The sequence below is a fragment of the Aquila chrysaetos genome, chromosome 23 (assembly GCF_900496995.4).
Source record: "Aquila chrysaetos chrysaetos chromosome 23, bAquChr1.4, whole genome shotgun sequence".
NCBI classification, from domain to species: domain Eukaryota; kingdom Metazoa; phylum Chordata; class Aves; order Accipitriformes; family Accipitridae; genus Aquila; species Aquila chrysaetos.
The window spans coordinates 17,281,384-17,305,137 of NC_044026.1; the positions used below are offsets into that span (position 1 = coordinate 17,281,384).

The window sequence follows — 23,754 nt, forward strand, 5'->3', positions numbered from 1 at the left end:
TATAAAAATATACTAGATCAGCATCACTGAATCATTTGGTTGGTTAAAAAAAAAAAAGAAAAAAAGGGGGAGTTCAACAGATTTTGTAAATATTTAAGGCCTAAAAATGGCAAGGCAGTTTGAGATCAACTAAAAACAAATGGCAAGGCAGTTTGAGATAAACTAAAACCAAATGTACAAATACATGTTTAGTGTAACTGTGAATTTAACAGCAAACTATATTATGCTTGACTGAAATAGAACTCTGTCTTTTTTACGTTAATAAAGACATATGTTGTACCATGGTAAAGAACTGTGTGTTTCCATGTGTCTCTACGCATGCCTGTTTGTGTTACAGACAAGGTGATGTTTAAGTAATTGAACCAGTCCTTGAGGCTTCAGCTTCGGGCTTCTGTTTACCTTCGACTCATCCTCACGTCATCCTTCCCACTTGGTCAACAGAGGGGCTCTCGGGTAACCTCGCTGCCTCTACGAAGGATTTATTTTCTTCCCACTGAGACATGGGATGAAATCACTGGGGACGTTTGCTTCATTGCTGGTATCAGCAGTGGATTTCTTTTCTTTTAAGTCCTTCCCAGTATTGAAAAGTCTTCCTTCTCAGTAATTCAGATTAGACAGTATCTTGTTGGGACTTTGCAGGGAGACCATCAATAGAGGGACGAGGAATAAAAAACATGGTGACCTCAAGCTTCTCAGCGTTAGCTTCCTCGTCTCGCCTCCACCTCCTCTCTCCCATAGGGAACGATGCCATCTCCTACTCACTCTGGGCAGATTGGCTGGACTTAGCTTGTGAAAGTTCCCTCCGATAAGAGAGGTATGAAATAGGACGTACCACACAACGCATCCACGCTACCTTGCGCTGCAGTGCCCCGGCACTCCGGTGCCGTATGCTGCCTCGAAGGCACAGCCGCTCCTCTGCTTTGGACCACGCCAGGGGTGCAGAGCAATCCCCGGTATCGGTGTCCTCCCGGTGTAACGCAGGCATGCCCTGCGCGCCACGGCAGCCCACGAGCTCGTCGCTTATAGAGTTGCTTCACCTCTGTTAGTAGTACTTAGTTTTAACGTGGTAATACATTTACCAAGGGGGTGGTCGGCTCCGATGGAGGAGCCAGCGGTGAGTGAAGACACGTTTCTATTTACCGGTTTAATAACTAAGCCAGCCAAAATCATCAAGCGGTTTTCCCTAGGCTATTCAGTAAACCAGGGCTGCACTTCTGATTAACATCCAAAGTGTTTCCTTCTACCACTTTTAGCCCTGAACAGTAAAGCTGCCTTTCTAGAACAGAAACAAAAGAAGCTAAGAAACCAATTATAAGCTGCTTCAAATTTCAGTGAGAGAACAAAGTGTGGAGAGCGTGAAAGTACGGAACACTAACAGTTAAATCTTGGAAGAATAAAGGGCAAGAGTTGTTAAAAACAAAAAGATAAATTCACACTATTACCTATTTTAGGAAGACACATAAGACTTTGCCAAGATTAGAGATAAAAAGCTGCATTGATCCACATTTATCCTCAATTACTACTGGGAGATGAGGGTTCAGCTTTTTGTTTCATCTGCAGAATTCTTTTATGAAAAGCCAATTAAATTTTCTTTTGGTAGAAGCAGTGTACTTCTTTGTAAAATCTCTGTCCCTTGCTCCTCTATTACTCAGATTCTCCTCTGTGAAGTGAAGATAATGAATGTTTCCTTTTCTCTTACCCTTTGTCTGAAATGGCTTTTCAAGTTCCCAGGAACCACATCCATACAAAGTGACTAACACGAGGAAGCCCCATTCTCAGCAATGCTTCTAGACACCACTAGGGAGTTAAGTATATGAAAGGTTGCATAACTATACTTTAATATATCAGAGGTTAACAAGAAAGTCCATAAACTTCTATCCATAAGTTCAAATGTTCTTTCAACGTTACTGCAGTCATAAATAAAACATACTCCGGCATTAAAGTTCCCATCATTTAGACCTTCCCTCTTGATGTTTGCAGTGTGTTTATTAAACTAAAAACTGTTCGTAAATGAATCAGCCTCCAACTATCAATTCAATACTTTTCCCAGTAAACACGACATCAAAAAGCCAAACTGTTTTACACATACAAATTCTCTTTTCATTCATTATCTCTTCTGCACCTGCTCTAAATACTTCTTAGCTTAATTGATGGTCTCTAAACAACCGGTATTTATATTCACTTTGGAGCTGCTTCAGCAGGAAGATAATAGTTACTGTTTGTTTTCCTTCTGTGTCCTGGCTGTCACTCGGAGCCGCGCCGAATGGAAACTTATTTCCATTGCAGAGGCTGGCAGGAGACTCCTGCACCCACCACAGCCGTTTGTTGCCTGACTCTGGTTAACACTTCACACATTAACCGTGCTTCTTCACCTACGTTTTATGTTGAAGCACTAGAATTTTTATTGCATTCCAGTAAACCGAACCACTTTCGGGCAACAGGAACACACAGGGTAGTAAACCTTGGCCCGAGGTCAACCGCTCCCATGGCCAGGTCTCTGGGACTATCACCCGGGGAAGCAAACTGCACGTCGCTGGGGTCTCACCCCTCGGAACTCGCCCTACGGGACAAACCGCGGGGTTGGTCCCACACCTCGCAGCTCCTGGGGGCGAATAACCCAGGAGCACTGTGTTTAGTGAGACCTGGACCTGAACTCTGCTTCCCCGCTCCTGGCATCATGCAGCCTCTGGGGAGCTGCATCTTCTGGTCCTCCATGGCCCAGGCTCCCTGGGTGGGCCACGAGGAACAGAAAACATAGCCCCGAGCTTTGAATATACCCTATACTTCGACCCTGAATCCACAGAGCACTCACCAGGATAAGAAAAATTAATGCTGCGTAGGTGGATGACTCACACGCTTCCACAAAGAGAAAAAGAAAATGAGAGGGGCCCTGTCTGGTGTTTTGATAGGGAGAATTTCCACAGCAGTTTAATCGTTCACTTTTCAGTGGGAACCAAGTGTAAAAAAAACCAGGAGAAACAAACCAAGGAAAAAAAGGTGATGTCTTTAGCCCATACGTGACAAAAATATGGCAATCCCTAAAGAACGTTAATGCTGCAAACCATAAAATATTACTGTTACTAGTCAGTGTGCCTCATCTGTACTTATGGACTCTCTTGTCACCCCCGTGGTCGTGTTCCGCTGACATCCCACCGAGTAAATGCAATATAGGAGGCTGGGGAGGAGTCGCACCTTGAAAAATATCCATCAGCCCAGAAGAGGGTTAAGCAGAGAGGCTCCAACAGGCTCGGTGCTTGCACGGTTCGGACTTTGACCCTATCTGCACCCAAAAAGAGGACGGGTACACTTCAGCCTCAGAGCTGAGGGGTCACGAAGCAGGAATGGCTTCTCGGAGCCGGGCGAGAGGCAAAGCTGCCCCGTCACCGCCCGGCTGCAGCTCTCCTCTTCTGCTTCTGGGGCACCTCCGTAAGGCCAGACCTTACCCGTCCAGGGGAGCCGGATCAGGGCTTCCACGCCACATTTCTGTACGCACGCCCTTCGGTAATTTTACTGCCGTATTTGAAAACAAACACCTCTCCTTTCAGCAAACAACCCAAGACCTGCAATATTTAAATTCACAAAGAAAGTGCGATTCCCAGGAAAGCTGTGATTTCCAGTGTTAGGTCATGGGTAAGGTAACTTTTTTTATCACTGCGGAGTTACGGTTTCTCAGTTAATGTTTTTCAACTGCACGTTTCCTAGCGTTGTCAAAGGCAATTCAGCGATTTCTAGCATTATCAAAGGCAATTCAGCGATACCTAGCTAGTATGCTGCAGTTAACACCAGCATCCTCTCAAAGGAAGAAACCCTTCCCACTGACCAAGAGCGATGGGTGTGCAGAATTCTTCGCAAGAGCTCCCTTAATTATCTATCAACTCTACCCCTCCTGAATCAGGGGGTAAACGATGGGCGGCACCCATATAGTGCCATCCCCTATGACGAACTGACAGTTTTTAGAAAGCACACAAATAAAGGTATGGATATTGCCAAAAATATGCCTACATAACAAATGCTTTCTAATGAATGCAAAAAGAAACAAAAAAGCCTCCTTCTAGGAACTGTGTTATAATAATCCTCTTGTGAACTGAGTGAAAACATGAGGAAATAGTGATTTCAGCTGTGAGGTTTTTGTATTTTAGATAAACATTCTTGCTGTTAGGGAATTGATACCTGACAAATTCCACCCCTTGATTTATCACATTTCACACAAAAATGCATCTAATTGCAAATTGTTATTTTTACATTTACAGTACTATCATTGTAGCCCACCATGACTACAGCACCTGTGAAACTCAGTGCCTGGGGGAAAACTACTGTACCGCCATCTCCTTTCTATTAATGGAGTAATTCAGTACATTTACCTTCCTGATCACTGTCATTTTATACAGCTAAAGCTACATATTTCCTGCTGAAACACTGCAAGAAACGTTCCTACATATGGTGGGTAATTCTCAGGAAAAAAAAAAAAATTATTAAAAAAAATAAAGAGATACTGATTCTACTTTTTGCCACAAATTCCTTTTTACTACTTATTATGTTTCTCTTCCTAATACTTAAATTAAAACCAGAACTTTCTACAGTTTTGGGTGGTTACTTTAATAACCAAGTTAGCAATCAAATTTGTCAAGTTGATTAATAAAGGATTTTCATATCGATTCAGTCACATTTTATTTTTTGATAGTTATCTTCACAGCCTATGGAAACTTAAAGCATCTCCTGTAATGATTACTATACAGAGCTTGGAAAAGACAAAAAAAAAAGCAGAAATTGCATTTGTTTCCTTCATTAAGTAGAATCTGTAAAGAGTCAAATTCTGTATTTCATTGAACATGCACAGCTTCTCTTTATACTCAGTGGAACTGGGGGCCAAGTCACACAGCTATTTAATTATTCTAAGATCTTATTCAAACATAATTCAAAGCATATTTTTCCTCTACAACTCTACAAACCATGAAAAGAATTGTCAAGTTTGGTTTTCAGGCTTTAAAAGATACCGTTGACTTGACGGTGCTCGGAAAGAGTACTTGCAAGACAGCTAACATTGCAACTGCAAAGAAAATTATTTCAGACTCTCCTTGTTGTCTTTCTTAGGGTTCCACTGCAAAAAGGCTAAAACCAAATATGCCTACCCAGCAACAAATACTCCTCCTGAAACTGCTTATCTAGTTCTCATCCAGAAAAACTGTTACATTTAGCCCTCTTATTAATTGATCTCGCTTAAAGAATATAGACAGAACCAAGATTATCTACTTTTTAAAAATAACAGTTAGAAAGGGAGGAAGGAAAAATATGGAAGTAAATACATCGAAAGTGGCCCACTTGTGAGGCAGTCAGGTGTGAACCTGCTTTGGACTTTAAAGTCCAAAGTTAGTTCAATAAATAAAATAAGAGTCTCATTTTCACTTTAAAATAAGCTTCTACAGGTGTTTTTCCCTTTGTTGGGGATAGTCATCAAAATGCTTATGAATGGAAAAGAACTGCTAATCCTAAAAGATTGCTCAGTTGGGTTCTACTTCAGCAGTCGGTTTCCTTCTCTTTCACTGATGCGCACACAAACCTGCACATTCACATTTGCACACATTTTTTTTTTTTAAAGAGTGCAAATCGGGGAAGATTGGGATGCACCAAAACAATGATGCTGCCAGAATCTTCCGAGGATGTGTAGCTCCATCCTGCAAAGTATGGCTGTTGTTAGTTAACCCCAGTGGGCAGATAAGGACCACACAGTTGCTCGCTCACTTCCCCCTCACCTCCCTCAGTGGGACAGGGGAAGAAGAAAGGAAGAGTCAAAACAAGAAAACTTGAGGGTCAAGATAAAACAAACAAAAATAAATAATTGTTTAATACGTGAATGATAAGTGGAAGAGGATGAAAGAAAACAAAACAAGTAATGCAAAAGCAATCACTCGCCACCTCCCATGGGTAGACTGATGCCCAGCCAGTTCCCAAGCAAAAGATGGCTAATTCCCTAAAGCTCCCCGTTTTCATTTTTATTGCTGAGCAGGACTTTATATAGTATGGAATATCTCTTTGGTTAATTCAGGTCTTCTGCCCGGTCGTGACCCCCACCCACACTGGGGTGGCAGAGTGAGAAACAGAGAAGACCTTGATGCTGGACAAACACGTTCAGCAAAAGCTAGAATATTAGTGTGTTATCAGTTCTATTTCAGTCCAAATTCTGAAACACAGCACCATATGAGCTGCTATGGAAAAAATTTACTCTATCATAGCCAGGCCCAGTACAAAGGTATAATTACTGTGATCAAACCCAGGTTATATTCAGAAGGAAAGGAACAAAGAACAATGTCCCCTAAGGCATAACAAACACTGGCAGGTGGCTGGGCTGTTACATTTCTTAGTTTTTTAGCAGTGGGCTGGAGCTTTCTCTATGAATTCCAAGGGACCAAAGCACCTAACCACCCCTGCAAAAGTTCAGCTTGGCTACACTATTTCCCCAAGGTTTTAAAGGCAACCTGAGCTCACGTATCTTTCTAGAGCCATGGTGCACATCACAAGGAACTCAAAGAGGGCTTAGTCTGAGACAACTTTTCTTAGTTGTGAGAAAACTTGGTAAAACATATGCCTGCACGTTTGGGATGTAATTTTGTGACTTTCTAACTGCCACAGCCCATTCACAGCACTAGCAGGCAGCACAGTTGTAGCCCTAACAGTACCAAAGCCTTCAACCTTTTCCCTGCCGACCTCAGGACAAAAATCTGCATGTGTTCACACAATTCACTTGCGAGGCAAGTTTGGAATTAAAAATTGGCTTGAGTTAAAATGTGACAGAGTTTCTAGCTGTACTCACTCATATTCAATATCACTGACACATAGCGGGCGTTCGCTCAGTCTCTGCTAGCATCTCGAGGATTGCTGTCTAGGAAGGAGGATTAAGGAGAGCAAGCCAAAGTGCTGCTTCATGGAGAAGCAGCTATATTTGCAGGACTCCTGCAAAATTTCCCATCTAAAGTCTAAAAAGACATGTTAGTAGCAGATAATCTCGAGCCGTGTTTCCTTGCTAACTGGTCAGGGGAAATGCAGTTGCCACTCATCATTCTCTTCTCCTGTAAAAGACCCTTCCTTATAAACCTTCTCCCCTCTCACCAACAGCTAAGGGAGACCTGCCCATTTACCTGGGAGAAGAAATGAACACATCCAGCCCTCTTTTGCCCATCCTACCACTGGGACTGATACTTTTCTCCTTTGATGAAGTATCTCCTAGCTGAATCCAACAGTGGAGACAGATAAAACATTTCATCTGCTACCACCAGAGCTATGGTGAACAGATACTTAATAGAAGGAGTTAGAGGCGATCCCGTCAGGTAAAAGGGACAGAGAATAACGAAGATCCAGAAGTTCTGGTCTTAAAAACACAAGGCAGAAACGTGAAGGAGCAGGGAAATAACGCAACTAATAAATCCTTGCAAGGAGATGGAGTAGAGCTTTCCCCAGATGGGCTCACAGGAGTTGCTACCCGCAGCAGAACATTTCTGGGGGAGGCTTGAAGTACTTTGCAGCATATCAAGGAACAAATTTCTGCTGGGAATGATATTATGGATTTGGGAAGTTAGTCTATTACTAAGGAGGGAAAAAAACCTCTTGTGACAAATTTGCCTTTTATAAATCTGAAAATATTTATTCCCTGAGATTACAGATATGTTGATCCAGAAGTGTTAAGCGCCCTTACCCATCTTGCTTAGATGACTAATGAGTTTCAAAGAAATTCTCAGAGTACCAGAGGAAAGAAAGCTTACCTCTAAATTTGTTACCTTGTTGGCACTCACAATTCCTGTCTCCACAAATATATTCCTAGGCAGCAGTGGGGGAGCCTTAACAGACTCCTATAAGGGGCAGCAAGCCAACTTGTAGTTATTTTAAAGAATGCATCAGTTGTCTAAAATTTTGCACCCTAGTACAGATCCTGTTTGTCTGAAAAGGATCCAGGCCATGTAAAAACGGTCTGCTGGACAGAGTCCAGAGTTTTACAGACTAAAAGCATATAACTTTACAACATTCCACTTCAAATCTTGCATGAAAATGCTGGTTAGCAAACTGTGATGGGTAAAGGGAGGGGAATAGCTTTTAACACTGTCAAAACATTTTGGGGCCAATCTCAGAAGAACTGTAGGAAGAGCAAAAGGAAAATTTAGCATCTGTAAAATATTTCATACTCCACTCTCTCTGCATCCTTGCAGTGAAACTTCACTCACAGCTACACTTACAGGGAGGTATTACTGATATTTTCATTTTACAAGGTATAGGCTCCTTGCCATCTGTTCAAAACTCAGATGAAAAAAAATCATCTAGCTACCAGTATGGTCTGTTAAGCCATTCTACACAACCCTTCACTGGTTTTTCTGACGTATTGAGAATCAAATATGAGGCTTCAGTCCTAAGAATACTTTCTTACATGTTTAGTTTTATTGCCATGAGCAGACCTACTAACTTACATGGGACTACACTCTGTAGTAAAGTTAAGCAAGTGTGTAAGTGTTTGCAGGTTCAGGGCCTTAGATCCCTGTTCTGGTCCACGTGACCTAACACAGCAAGTAATATCTACAATAAATTCAATTCCTTCTACTTCCATTTCCATGGGAATGATGCTCCAGTACTTTTTCAAACTGTATGCAAATCTGCTACGCTTTCATTAACCCTTTTCAATTGTTTAAACATTGAAACTTTGTGTGTGAATGTGCAATTTCTTTGTACCACTTAATTCTGAGATAGAGTAAGCCCTTTAATGCTGTAGAACTGGCCAGTGAGATGAATTCATCACAGATAGCTTACGCAGCTGGTACAGGCACGCTTACTGGAGGCTACAGCACTCCATCACACTGGGAGCAACATACTACTTTCTCAGTGTCACCGTACATGCACACAGTTGAAAAACAACAGGTAAAGCTGTTAGATTCAAGGATCCTATTTGCTAACGGGCTGCAAGCCTTGCTTAGCCAGAGCTCAAGTTTACCAAACTAACGGGCTTTCAGCAAAGAGTGATCGAGTTTCTGGGAAAGGGGGATCAAAGCCTGAGCAAGAAGCACATCTGCAACAGGAGGGACAAATGCTCAGGGCCGCAGACAAGGGGATGGGCTGATGAAGCTGTGGATGAATCAGGATAGCCATCCTCTTCAAGAGAGAAGCCTCACAAGAAGCGTTGGTGCCCTGTTATTAACCCCTTCGCATTTGAGTGGTGCATCGTAAGAGCGAAGCTGGTAGCTCACATAATTAAGTGCCCCCACGCTAAAAGCCATTTGAACTTGTTCCAGGAACATACAGCATTGTGTAAGAAGCTGCCAGTTGCACCGGTCTGACATAAAACAAGGTCCCTTCGACTTCCCTTATAGAGTAGTTGTTGCAGAAGCAGAACCATTTTCCTTATAGGACCACATTTGCCTGCTTCATCATGCAGTAATTCCAACAGACTGGGTTTTTTAAAAGTTACTGCAAAGAAAGGAGGCACAGGAAGACATACTATGGAGATAAATTACTTTATATTGGCAAAGTTAGAAAGTTATAACTAGGCAAAAAACAGTTCTCCTTCAGAACGCCTCATTATACACCAAAGTAAATTTATGGTGGTCTGAAACAGAAAAGACGACAGGAAGGAAGACTCACTCGTTTCAGACTCTCATAAAATGCTTATGACACTCACCTGAGGTGCGTGCTCTGAGCCTTTTTGAAAAAAGCAGTAAAATTGTTATTATACAAAACAGAACATTAGGAGCTATTGAGAGCAGCCCAAAGCAGCTAGGATCTGGGTCACCCAAGCCATGACAGATTCAGGGTTAAAATCCCATTCTGTCAATAGTCTGATATGACTCTGTAAGAGCCTGTATCGGAGGCTTTTTTTTGTTGAAAACAAACCCATCTGCACTCTTGAAGCTAGCTTCTACATTTCTCATCCACATCCCCCGTTTTAGTGGCTACTCTCAAGACTGAAGAGCCTTTTTGTAATGGAAATGTAGTCAAAAATTCATCAGTCCTGCAAGAAGTGAGTTTTGACCAACTCGTGTTTTCCATCAAAAACAATTAATGAAAAAAATTAATAAATAAAACAACACGGACCAGAAATATCTAAATAACTCATTTTCCTTTGCTATTTAAGTACAATCAAGCTACTTTCAGAATACAACATTGACTGTCATGCTCACAGATATTAGCCAAGATTTGTCTGTACCACATGCAGAGCTATGCTGCACATCTTACAGGAGCTTCAGCAAATGTGAAATGTGGCTATCTGCATTTCTGAGTAAGTGGCTGAGATGTTCTTTATACGTGAGCTACAAAGCCCACAGTGGCTTCTAATGCCACCCCATGAAATATAAAAAAAAGCTGATAGAGCTGGGTGTCTGTCATAACCCAAACTGGTGATCTAACTGGTGGGACATCTGTTACTTCAGAGTTTGCTACTTCTTGGGCTTTGTACAGACTCCATCCTCATTTAAACTGGCACACACTTCTCTTGAATCTCCAATGCATACATATTTCCAAATAAAAAACTGCTCAATCAGAAAATTCTCTAATAACAGGGATGGAGGAAGGAGTTCTTACGCTCTGTAAATTCAGCACATCCTGATGCTTCCGAGACAGCACTGTCTGGCTTGCACAACTGTCAAAATGCAAGTCAGAACTGAGACATGGGAACTCCGCTATGTCATCATGTCCACACCGCCGCTCTTCTCAGATCTGCTTTCTGAAGAGCCTTCAAACACTTTGTACAGTTCATTTGCCAACGGTTTAGTACACAGGGCTTCACCACTTCCCTTGGAAGACTATTCCACATAAGTGTTACTCACAAACCAAAGAGGAATTTATAATTGGATACAGACCTCTTCCAAAAATTGTCACACACCATACATTAATTTCTGTATGTTGATCAGTGCAGTTTGAGTGCTTCTGTAATAGTCATTCAACATCCTTTGTTATACATGCTGGGATGAAACACTGTAAACAATTCCTCTTCTTTGTGCCTTTGAAATCTTTCCAGACAGTTGTATTCTTTATAGCCACCATTTTGAATATGAGGCAGATAAACACTGCACTGGAAAACCTACACCATACTGAAAAAGAAAGGCTTGATCCTATTGTTCCAGTTTATTAGCTTGCAACTCAATTCTGGAGTAACATATACGGTGAAGAATATCTCTTGAAGCAGAGAGATGTTTTGTCTTTTTTGTGGGAGGACAGAAGAATGAATGATCTTATGTTCGGCAAGATGCATGAACAGGGGTGTTTGGCACAACAGTATGTCACCTGAAGAGTGACAAGGAAAGTGTATTTATGATTAGAATTGTTTATTAGATTGGAACTATACCTATCTTAGATTAGGAGGAAAAAAGGGAACATGATTTAGAAAAAAGTGACAGCCTTAACATTAAATCCCCTATTACTTAAGTCTGCTGCACCTGGGATCTCTCCCTTTAAGAGTAAAGCCATAAGTCACTTTGGAGAGAGGCCAACTGCCTGGAATGCTTTGTCCAAAACCAAGCATGGGCTTCTAACAAGGCATGACATAAGTCAAGACCCTTTCTCTTTTTACAGTATCTTAAAAGCCCCTTTCTCCCTACAGTTTCACAGAAACTTAAAAGACAAACTAAATCAGTGCAATTGAGAACAGAGAAGTCATGTTTCAGGCATAAATGCTCAACACAGCCTACAGCGGAAACAGTACATAAGCAAGTAACTTCTGCCCATCTGAGAGCATGAGAAAGCAGTGGCAGGTATTAAAAAGTGAACATGGGAAACAATACAAAAACTGCCCTCAGGTCTTAAATGTATTTGTTACTGTTAATGAGTTTTGATAACACAGATTTCATTACGTACCTGCAGCTTTTAAAAATGAGGACAATTTTACTTTCCATGGACTAATCTATTAATGCATGTGTTCAGAGCCTTGAAATCTTGAAACCCATGAACACAGGGTTCTCTGCTCCCAATACTTCATAAATTACCCCTTTCTTCCATAGGAACTGCAGACAAACTAATATTATCGCTTTGCAAATGCTGATCATTCAGGCAAAGGAAGCCATAGCTGTGCGTGATCTATCACCAGAAAGAATCCTCTGAGGGAATTAGACCATCTGATTTCATGGGCACAGAAGAAAAAGCCTTAAGAACAGTCTTTCCTGGTTGGCAAAGTGTAACGTTGCCACCTTCCTAGCACTACGTTCAACAAATATGACCCAGTTCACCCTATACTAAAAGAAACAGATGGTGGCTTGAACGCAAGAGCTAGCAATCAGCTGTAAATGATAAAACTGACTTCTTCAGAGTCTGGCCATACCAAACAATTACAGTAAAAGATTGTGATTAATTTGGATGAACTTTGGTTTTTAAAAATCCAAGGTAAACACAAATCTGATTCAATGCTTGTACAAACATCTCTATTCCTAGCTGCTGCCTCCACCTACTCGTAATTCAGGAGGCCCAAATTAACGCAAGTGCCGAAAGCCTATGGAGGTGCCTAACTTCACACGTGGAGCTTTTAAGGCTATTGAAATCCTATTTTGATTTAGCCTTAGTTTCCCATCTGTCTCATCTCCCAAGCATTTGCAACCTCCATGTGGGAGGAAAAAGTCCTTGATCTGGTGCTTTAGGATTTTTTTTGGTCAACATCTGCATAATGCAAAACATAGGAAGAATAATGTTAGTAAGGCCCACTTACTAACCAGGGTACCTCCTTCCTCTGGTGACAGCTCTCACCAGAAGACCACAAAGTCCAGATTCTCGCACCATCTTTCTTCCAGTGGCACAGGCACTACAGGAGGGAATAAGAAGTTTATATTCGCACAGATATGCCACCTCGTGGCCATAGCACTGCCTTTCTGGGAGGTATTGAACAAACACTAGCACCTCCTGAGGCAGGGAAAGGTCTCCAGCACACATCTTGCTTTTCCTGGGCAAGCTAGTCACATAAAAGGTAGACCAAACCAAAACCATCTCTAGTTGCGCTTAAAAACAATGAGCTTTGCTCAGCTCTTGGGAGAACAGTTATTAGCAACTACCCTTGGAATAAAGTCCCAAGCAGATGAAACTATCCACCGGCACTAAAGAAAACATCCCCTGAACTCCAGAAGAGGGCAGCCCATCATCCCCTCTAGAGGGATGTTGTAGGTCTTGTTCCGAGGTACTGGTTATGAAAGGCACAGCAGTCAAAGCTTAACATCACACTTCGCACACCTAGAAGTTGAGCAAAACCTAATTCATAACACACATATGTTGCTCAATCTAGTGTTTAATGACTTCAGTGGGGAAAATACCGAGGCCCAGCGCTTTAGAAAGTACAGGTTGCTTTTTGTTGAATATTGGTACCGTATTTGCGCATTACTGGACAAGATAATTTTGTCACATGTTCCATTAGATTTTTACTTTGACATCTATCTTCAGAATATAAAACCACAAAAAAACACTGTCACAGTTCTGATCTAGGAGAATTATTGAACCTTGCTCAGAAAAATGTCATCTTTCAAACAAGTTTTAGCTTTAGATTTAGCTTGTCCAAGCATTTTAAAGAGGATTTTCCTGTAGGCAAAATGTTAATAGCTGTTTTTGAACAGACATATGGCTATACAGATGCCTACAATTACCCAGTATTTTAGTAGACTGGTTCAATTTAATTTTTGCAAAATATTTTTAGATGCAGGACTTCTAAACCTCAGAAATGAGAGTCAGATAGTGATGTTGCCTATGAATATAAAATGTAATACGCTTCTGTCCCAAAAGACACTAATCGAAAGTCATAGTAATGATTGCCATCACAAAACAAGTATTTTCCAACAGTTACACATTGGTTGCCTGAGACAACGTTCCCTTCCCGTGTGCTCAGAATAAGGATTGGATTAAGTCAGAGACCACTGCTGAAGACAGTAACTTTCCAACAGGAATAAGCAGAATGCGTTATGGCATCCCTTTTGCAAGATGGAGTCCCCAGACATCAACCACATGGTCTAACCCAGAAAGCTGTGAAATTCACAGTGGCCATCTCACGACGTAGGCTAAATATTGGTCTGAAAAGCAGTTCTGAAGAACAGCCCCCTGACCGCAGTAAAGAAGGAGGGGAGCACACGCAGCCTCTGCTACTGAGAGATGACTTTGAATGGTGAGGCAGAAAGCAGTTTGTTCTGCTAACAAACATCCCTGCTGCAACCGCTTTGCACCCTCCCCAGTAGAGCAAAATACTCTATTCACAGACAAGTGAATAGATGGACTGGTTCAAGTGGATGCTTGTGATAGTAAAAAAGGTTTTCTGCTAACAAAAATATTCACCTGTCTTTTAAAATTGATAACATGAACTGATTTTCTAATTTTAGGAAGGCCAGCAGTTCAGTGTTTGCCGTTTTATGACCTTGATACAATTAAGTCAACCATCCTTTAGGAATTCAGTTTCCCCACTCTCACAAATCAACTGACCTCAGAAATGCTGACTCATGAGAATGAGGTTATGAGAGGCATCAAGTAGAAGAAATTAATCTCACTTCCATTTCCCTGTTGTTCTTTTTGTTTTTACATTCTCCTTCTCTTGGATCATTGACTTTAATTTGGGACCTAACTGATCGAATGCTATGCCTTGTATTCTCATAGTGAGCTTAATGGATATAGCACTATGGTGTACAGCATTGATCGACAGTAATCAATGACTCAGCACTGCTACATAAACATGGGAGATGTACCAATTTGTTGCCCATAGCACATCAATAACACATTTTACACAACAAACCAAACACTGCACTTTGCTCTCCAAAGAGAACTTTGTCGTGTAACTCTCCAGTCTACCTCCTACTTCAATACAGTGCTTGGGAGAACAGTCTGCTCTCCTGCACTAACACAAGGGAGTTTTTAACTTTCCCACATTGATTTGCAGTAGTTAGTCTTGCTTGCTTTACATCTTGCAGAGATGGTGCTGTTCTGTTTTTCATGACTACATCACATAATCTATACAGTAAGAGGAAAAGGTATGTATTTTGCAGAGTAAATGGCAGTGTTTTCACATCTGTAACTATTCCCACTTTTGCCATGATTTTATTAGGTTTTACAGGAATGAATGCAATCTCTGTGTTTGTTGTTACTAAATGCTAATGTTAAAATGGGAGTCTTGGCAATAACTCTTGAGACTAATAACCAGGCAGAAGCTAAAAGTAGCCCTTCAGAGTTCCCAAATTCCAAAGCAATGAGTCTATAGTCCTAGAATGAGTGAAGAGGGCAGTAGTGGGCATCCACTCCTCTTCTACACTGCAGACACAACACCAGTGTGAGGCAGAGCCCGTTCCTCCCTACGGACCTGGGCCACCTGTGAGGCACCGGGGTCTCACTCTGCTGATCTACTAGCACCTAGTTGGAGTATGGGAACTGGGGGCATGAAGTGGAGATAAAGGGCAGATGCAGGCCCAGCTTAGGCACTGGGACATGGCCATGAGACATGCTGGGGTCCAAAATTGGGAAACGTTTCCAGATCCCATGCTAGGGACACAGCCAAAGTCATAGGAAGCAATCACAGAAACGTAGGTCTGAGAAGGTCTATGTGGGGTCATTTCCCTGCTCGCAGGGAGGCTCAACTATAGCTAGATCATCCACAACAGGTATTTGCTCAGTCTTGAAAAACCTCCAAAGACAGATCTGACAGCTCCTTCGGGTAACCCATTCCAGTGCCTAAATACCATGGTAGCTGTAGAGTTCTTCCTAAAATCTAACAAAACCCACCACTGCTGCAAATTGCCTTTCGTTCCATCCTCAGCGGAGATGAAGAACAATTAAGTGCTGTCATATTTATAGCTATGTGTGTGTATTACGGCACAGTTTATTCTCTTTTCTAGACAGTAATTCACCCAGCTGAGTTTGTGCAAGCAGCACTTTGATAGTAAAACCAATGGCTGTTGCAGCAGCCATCCCCAGGTCTGGCGTGTTCGCCTTCTGCTCTCATACGAAGGCAGCAGTGGGCAGCAGGGAGAACTCAGCTCCTCCTTGGTCCTCTGGGTGAAGGCAGCTGGACGGAATATTAGTTCATAAGAGTTCTTGTACAGGACACTCTGGGAATCCAGGTTTTCAATAAAACATACTCAGTTCCCGAAATCCATGTCATGCTCTCTTGTTACAATTTTTTGTTTGCCTTCCATTAGTCTTTCTCCAGTTTGTTTCTACATTTCTTAAAGTATCATGTATAAAACTGGACGAAAAATTGAGGCTGGGGGCTTATCACAGCAGAACAGGGCAAAAAAATATTGCTCTCATCCTCTTGTATACAATACCTTCAGTAATGACTCCAAGAACGGCTTTCACATTTCAACATTTTGTCACATTGGTGACTCACGTTCATTTTCTAATTTGTGGTAGCCCACAGATACTCCCACTGATTCATTTCCCCATTTTCTAGAGGTAAATTATATTTTCTTCTCTGACTGTGGCAACTTGTGCTTCTTTTGGTTCCTTTACATCTTTTTGATTTCAGACCAGCTTGCCAGCTAGTCAAACTACTTTCAAATTTAGTTCTAGCTCCCTCAGCCTTGGTGATGTACTGGAAACTTGGCAGATGATACTGACTCCATCAATTAAACTTTTCAGTTTTGTAAGTCCTTTCTAGAAAGACCTTTTTATTTTAAGTTTTGTTATGTTACAGCAATTCTGCATACCCCAAAACTTTAAAGTGTCTGTGGGTGAATAAAGGCCTGTTCAGCTGATGGTTCTGCTTGACTATAATCTTCTATTTTCTCTCATGTTTTGTTACTTTAGTTCTCATGTGACATAGACAAAATGTTCAAATTGAACTCTTAGTGGAACAGAAACATAAGAACTAAAACCTTCAAGGCACATTAGGTTAACCTCCAAAATTAAAATGCAAGCTAACAACTGTAAGTCATTTCACTGAGTTAATTTTCATTAATCTAAACCAAAACAATCCTGTTGTGCATTCCAGCAATGTGAAATGGTACACATTAGAAGCAAGAAGTTAGGTCCCCAAAACATCAACATACCTACAGGGTATTGCAGAAAAGTTGCTGCGACCAACAGCTAAACTTATTTCAAAATCCAGGTAACATCTCCATTCAAGAGAGCACTGTAGACCATATACTGTGATATCAAAAGGTATCTGGTTTTTCTTATAAGTGTTTGTTGCATTTCATGCCTAGAATGAAGGATATAGAGATTTCATCATTTTGTTTTCTAACTTCAAGTGCATTTCTCTGTTCCCATCACCGTTGTCTGATATATGGATGCACGCCAGTTTCACTGCAATCTTTTCTTCTGTACTGACATTTACATGACTCCCTTCAAACCATTAAAAAACCCACTAAAATATGAAATATTGGGGAGTCCAGACATCAACTTGTCAGTTTTCTCTTCTGGATATGTCATCCCATAGGACATACATTTTACTGACACAATTTAAGGTTTATTTGGTAAACGAACCATACATGCTGGTTGAGTCCAGTGATTTACACCATGTAAAAGCAGAACATCTTAAGCAACACATGTGCAATAAAAGCAAACAGATGTCTGCAGTCTAAGCACTACGCTAATGGTGGTGATATGGCAATGTATCAAAGGCAAAATGCAACATAGCCAGAATTGCCCACTGGAGCGTTAAGCACAGCTGCATAACTTGAACCCACAACCAATAGGATATCCCAAACCACCCTGGGGTACGTTGCCATACTTAAGGTAAGAATTCATAATTAACTGCTAATGCCTAAACTCCTCAGCTAAAATGGGGTGGAATTTCTCATGAAGGAGACAAAGATACGAAAGGTATAGTAAAACAACTGCTCATTTTAGAGAATTAACATAGCAGGAACACTACGGTTGTTTCATACGTAGTGAAATTAAGTATGCCCCAAAAAAATCCACCTGAGGAGGCCTGTTCTGAGGTTTTATATGGAATTTTCCAGGTTAGGCAGCTACAAAACTGAAGTGTTATAAACTCAGCAGCGGGAGCACATGCATCACTGGAGGAGCACGGCGGACAAGTCGTGACACTTCCAAGCCGATACCCTGAGCACTCTGTAATCCAGTTCATTACCAACATGAGTGCTCTCAGCCTGTTGGAATGACTGGAACTATGCACGAGGTATCAAAAATGGTATTTTGTTCATACCACTGAATGGGAACGTCACCAAATCCTAAATGAGGCTGAACTTAGTATAATGACATCTAACAACAGCAACTACTTTTTTTTTTTTTATTTGCTATCTCCCTAATTCTGACATCCAAAGGACCAATATCAAAGCCACCATTGAGTGAAACTACCAAAGAAAAAAAGAAAGTACAACCTAACATCCACCCCTCAAAGGAGTCTTACAAAACCTGTAAGAGGAAGATGCCAATTTGTTCAAGGAAAATCCTATGAGTGTTAACTGATTTACCTAAAAGCAAATACCAGTTGCTCCAGCCTCTGTGCATACAATCACATGAGAATAGTAACTTTTTACTAAAAAAAATTCAGCAGAGAATTTAGGCGCATATGAAATGGCACATGTGTTACAATCCCAGATATAAATACATGGAGAAACACGCATCTGCTTATGTACAGAATTTCGTCCTCAAGTAAGTTCTTCAGTATCTTGCTGAACATATAATACATTTAACATGAAAAAAAATTAAAATATGGAACCACACAAAATTTGCCAAGAAGTGTTTATGCATTCCCTTAATTACTTGCTACACCATCAAAACCTAGATTTAATTATTAATATTTTTCATGAAAGGAAAACCCCACCAAAACAGCAGGGAAGTATATTCTAAGCAGCTGGTAAACTCAGATCCTAACACATGTTGCATATTTTCAATACCTTCCTGTATGAGTCTCAAAGTAGCATGTATTCCAAAGCTCTATACTCTGATAAATAGTTTTGAGATATAACTTGGAATTAACACAGACAAATTCAAAGGATAAACTTTCATAAATAAGAGTACTTGCGATATAACACAGAACTAGAGAATCTTGGGGGCTTATATTTCAGCCCAGTAGTTTTCTGAACTTTTCAGACTGAATAAACATACAGGAAGGCATGATAAAAGTGCAGTTCCACATCTTTTCATGCTTTACGTTTTGCAACCCTTTTTAATTAAAATACTTGCATTTTTCCTGTCCTAAACAATTACATTACACGCTAGTGAATAAATATACAGACGTCGCAGTCTTCTTTTTCTAATCCAGGGCACAGTTCAATGTCCTCTCATCTGAGAAAGTGCCTCCTGAAACCACTCCTCAGCTTCACACTGTCCAGCTTTTTGCCCCCTTCGTTTGCACGACTCTTAAGCACACACGCTCGCAGGAGCTGTAACGCAATGCTAGGCTAGAGGCTTCTAGCAGGGAACACCATGTCTCATTTTTAGGTTACGGTTGCAGACTGCAATGGTCATAACTATATCCTCAAATCCAGTGGCACAGCAGAGCCAAGCGAGGCACTGTGGTATGAGGACAGCAGCTGGACTAGAAAGCACAGCTCAGATTTGGAATGGTATTTTTAACTTTAAACCCCAGATACATTTACTCAAGGGTGGAACAAGTGGGACACACAAGTTAAAAAAAAATTTAAAAATAAAAAAGTAAAAAATAAATCAAGCAACACACACTTTTTGTGGGTCACATGATCTCCGGATAGCAGTGTAAAGCAGATGAACCGGGCAGACAGATTAAGATGCCCTTCCTGTAATTCCTTATCATTCGTCTTCAAAGCAAAGATTCAACCTCCCGCAATACAGTGAATGCTACAGCAGCAGTGCTCTTGCCCCACTCTCTGGACACCCATCTCCCTCTTGTGTTGTTCTTAGAGTTCTTGCTTAGAGGTCTGCAACTGCAGATGGCAATTTTCAATTAGGCATGTGCTTCAGGGGAAATAAGGATTTTACCAAGGTCACTTAAGGGCAATGAAATCACACATGCCATATAAAATGCTTACACTACAAAATGATAGCATAATGGAATGGTAAAGCCTTTAACAAAACCCTAAAGGGAGCATGCAACTAGTACAGCATGTTCTTTTATTATTTCAAGCTCTCCAGTTACACCTTTGAAAGCCTAGTCGTCTTTTTTTTTTTTATTGAATAAGTGAAAAGATACCAGAAAAAAACATGATGTGCCCAACTGCCTCTTGCCAACATGTAAGAGCACTCAGCTTCAAATTATATGCAAATCAGAAATGAAAGTGAGTATGAGGCAATTGTTGTAAGTCAAGCGAGCATACAAGATAACCTTTGTAGGATGAGCAGGTTACTAAATGTGAAAAACATTGAAGACATTTAGTAAGTTCTTTCACTTCTAAACAAAAATTTTATGATACTATATGCTAAATACATCAAGAACTCTGATTTAAAAGTGACAAATGAGCAATAGTTCTCACGAATTAACCCATCAGTAATACAACAGGGAGGCAAAAGATAATTTTGGTTTAAGTAATCAAGGCTTTTGTCATACCTATAAATACTTTGGTACTTCTTATATCTGGCATACAAAGAAAAATTCCAATTCAATCATGCAGTAAACTTCAGACTGTCAAATTCAAGTATTCCTGTTTCACCGCAGTCTTGTCTCAGTTACACAACTAAAGCTGGTACCATGGGTGTACGCACAGACTTGCTGCACTCCGTGCCTTTGCCTGGGTTCAGCACATTCATTTCCAAAATACACAATCCAATGCCATACCGTTATTGCACCCTGAACACAGCTCTGCCATTAAAACTGATATAAAAGAATCCTTGAATGAATGAAAAATTAATCTTTAAACAGGGTCAGAATGAATGTTAGCTCTTTTTTCTTTAATCAGTGAATGAAACATGTCACCTATTAACACGGATTGGAGACCAGTGCCTAGGGTAGGAGGCTGGTTTGCAGGAGCTCAGGCAGGAGAAGGGTCATTGTATAACCCAGCCGTCGCTACTGGATTTTCTTGTGATTTGAGATAATACACAAGGTCTACCCCATACTTTAAATTGCTTCGTCTACTTTGCAATTCTTTTCTCGCTGTAAACAAGGATAAAATCTCCCTGGGATCTATCTTCCAGCCGTGTATCCTGGTCCGAAAGGAATTTGCTTTTTAGGCATCCAGGCCAACGGAAACCCACGCAACGCCACAAACACGGCACCAAGCAGAGATAAAAAACCCCCAGGGTTTTCGGCAGGTCCCGCCGTGCCGGTGCAGGCTCTGCAGCCGCTCCGTTACGCGCGCCGCGGGTGGCAGAGGGGACGCGAGGCACGTGCTGTGGCTGGAAGGGAGGAGAGCCCACACTGCCCCTGGTCTCCCTGGCAGGGTCACAGCCGCAAAGCTGGCCCGGGGACGGGCTGCAGCCAGGACCAGCCCCGCGCAAGCATGGCCACGCAGACGGCTGCTCAGGTCCTGGGGGAGAGCAGGCTCGTGCCGACCCAGAATATACTGCGCAAGCTTTGAACCAGGTTTCTACCTTGCTTGGCACTGGGAAATCAAAAGACCATCAGTGATTGCAGCATAGCTAGACTGACGGGGGCGATGCAATTTACTGGAGACGCTTGAGAAAAAGTGATTTAAAAGCATGTTTCCCTAGAGTCTTCTCCCACCCTTTCAATTCACACTGGATTACTAACACCCCTGCTAAAAGTCTTTCCTTGTGCTCCCACTCAGTTCACAATAATAAAGGTTATCCGCAAAACCACCAGGATGAGAAGCGAGACAAGTGAAATTTATGGTTCTGGTCCACCAGCCCTGCTTTCTTTGCTGTGGTGACTTCCACCAAGACCAAAGATGTTTCGTGACAATGAACCCATTAGCTTCGGCACTGAAGCAGTGTTTAGGAACGTGCTATCCACTTTGCAATGTTGATGCTCCTATAAAATTCTCTGTTGCAACTACTATGGCTATTCTGTGTCATTCCCATTAATGAGTTGGTAAACATTCAAAGTCAGGAGTTTAGAAAAGTCTTACACACAAATGAATGAGAATCTGTATTAACACCAGTGAATTTTAGTTCTGATAGTTCCTTATTCTGAACAAATTTTAAGCAGGTAATACCGTATTACTAATTTCAAGTAGACACGCGTTCACAAAAATGAGAAATATTTAGGAGGAAGAGGGTCTTTAAATAATAATCATCTTCACTGTAAACTTCTAATCCCTTAGGCATAGGAATGCATTTTACCTTCCCACTTTGACTCCTAGGAAAGATGTAAGTCCACCTCCCATAACTAGTGCATTTGCTTGCATGTGCACACATAAATATGAATAACTGTGAAAATAAGTGAAAAGCAGTCATATATCTATCAGTTTCTAAGATCAGAAAAGTGAAATCATTCTGAAGATGAGCTCCACCTGTTTGCAACTAGTTCTTTGCACTTCATTTTTTTCTTAGAAGGTACTCAGAGAAATCAGCTGAAAGTATTTTTCCATTCCTATCTTTTATACCATAACTGTGTAAAACTTGAATGAACTTCCACAATTAACATGCTGATACTTAACAGCCCTGAAGGACTGCACAGCAGTATTCTTCCAACTAGAAAGCTGTTTGAAACAAGTTTTCAACTTTATTATGTCCTGACCAGAATCTTCAAGGAAGAATCTCTCTCTTATCTCTGTGAGGATTTTACCTGCAGCCTGTTGTAAAGGTTATCAGTATGTGTAAATACTGCCTAAGAAACACATATCCTTGTTTTGAACTGGGGTAGTCCCTGTTGTAGAAGAACAAGTTTTGCTTACGTTTCCTAGAACAGTACCTGCAGCTTATTTTTTAACTCGCTGAAAAAAAAAAAAAAACCAAAAAAAACCCCTCTATTACTGCAGGAGCTCCCTGTATTCCAGCAAACACATTCCAGCTATATTCACACACATCAAAATAAAGTACACTGAAACCCTGGGAATGCTAAAGGAGTGCACCTTTGGCAAAACGCACGTTTTAAGGTAAAAAATAAAATAAAATAAAATCAAGGACTTCTTTTCGCAGGCACGCTAGGATCATAACACTGTGCATTTGCAGAGCTTCAGCCAGCTAACCAAAGCATCCCTGCCTCATTTCCAGTCTCAGCTCACAGCTATGTTCCGTCAGAGATAAGAAAGTTTGAGAATCTCTCCGGTAAAAAGAAGGCGCATCCCAACGAGAAGCCCACGGGCCGTCAGGCAAGTGAAAGCGGTTTTTCCCGCAGACAAGCAGCACGCTTTTACTTTGCCACCCTTAGGAAAAACACACAAACCATTTCAGAGAAGACGAGCCGTAAAGACCGAGTCTCCCCCCGCCTCCCTCTAACACCGCCGGGACCCGCCGGACATACCTGCTTCTCCATGGTTCCCCCTGACAGTATTCCCTCTCCTTTCCTGCAGCTGAAGAAGGAGAAGAGGAGGAGGAGGAGGAGGAGGAGGAGGAGGAGGCGGCGGCGGCAGGCGCTGCCGGAGCCGGGGGCTGCGCTCTCGGTCCAGCCCCGCCCGGGCGTGGGCTCCCCCCGCGCCCCTTCGCGGCCGCAGCCCCGCCGAGCTCCTTCCAGTCTCCCGGGTTTCCTTATATAGGGAAACACGACTCGCATTCCTGGCCAACGAGCCTAACTGGCGGTAAGCTTAACTCCGGGAACTCCCCGGCTAGTCCAATGGGGCTGAGCGCCTGCGGTTTGCCTGGGGAAGGGTCTTCGCGGGGGGGGAGGAACGTTTTCCTTACGGCAGTTTAGGACCTAGGAAACTATTCCAGTGCTTAAAGCTATGAACAACACCCGGTTACTGTGTTAGCGTGGCAGAAACTCTTGACGTTTTTACAGAACGCTCTCCTTAGCCTACCTGTTACCCCGAGAAAAGTACACAAGATGACAAAGGT

General features: G+C 41.7%; 1 protein-coding gene across 1 annotated transcript in view; it reads right to left on the minus strand.

The window, feature by feature from the left end:
* Positions 1 to 23,286, minus strand: part of MID1 (midline 1) — a 264,289-nt gene extending 241,003 nt beyond the window's left edge. Inside the window, exon 1 of the mRNA XM_029998918.2 lies at positions 23,225 to 23,286. The gene's annotated coding sequence lies outside the window, so the exon portion shown is untranslated. The remainder of the gene's footprint in view (positions 1 to 23,224) is intronic.
* Between the last annotated feature and the right edge of the window lie 468 nt (positions 23,287 to 23,754).